Genomic DNA, 762 nt, shown 5'->3' on the forward strand with positions numbered 1-762 from the left:
TATTATAAAAAAATTTCTTTTTAAAAATCTTTATGATAGTCTTTTATCAATATTGGGGTTATAAGGGAGAGTTTTCCTCGAGTGAAAAATATACACATAATGAAATGATACCTGCTTCCATTCTTAAAAACAAAACAAAATACCAAAACACGTCATAACTCAAGAAAAAAAAAAGGGAAAATTAATAAAGAATTTTTATGTTTACTTTGTTTTCTTTTTTTTTAAGACATGCGCAAATTAAAAATCCACAAATGGATCATACATAACTTGGAAATGTTCCTGTAGAGTACTGGAGTTTTAGGGGAAACTACACTTGTGCTGGAGCCAGTTACTTTCCTCTTACCCACATCATGGGTTGAACTAAACATTACAAGTTACCAACAGTATTATCTCCCTATTTTATCTATCTACAGTAAGGTTGTCTGAACCAGTAAGAAGTGTTTTCACTGTGCAGAACAGACTAATAAACATTAACCCTTTGGATTGTAGTCCAACACACTATTCCAGTTACCTAAAACCATTTTAGAGTAACATAGTTTATGTCATTATCATCATCAGCTGATTGCAGCTATTTCATATCAAACAATCAAGTTATATGACCACACATATTTGCTTCCTAAACCAAGGTTTCTTTTTGTCGTTTTCATACAGTAAAATAAAAACAAAAATCACACACTTAAGAAATAAATTCTTTCATCACACATGAAAATTTTAAATTCTCTCTCCACACACACGTGTATATATATATATATATATATATAT

Source organism: Octopus bimaculoides, chromosome 5 (assembly GCF_001194135.2).
Source record: "Octopus bimaculoides isolate UCB-OBI-ISO-001 chromosome 5, ASM119413v2, whole genome shotgun sequence".
In the NCBI taxonomy this organism is placed as follows: Eukaryota; Metazoa; Mollusca; class Cephalopoda; order Octopoda; family Octopodidae; genus Octopus; species Octopus bimaculoides.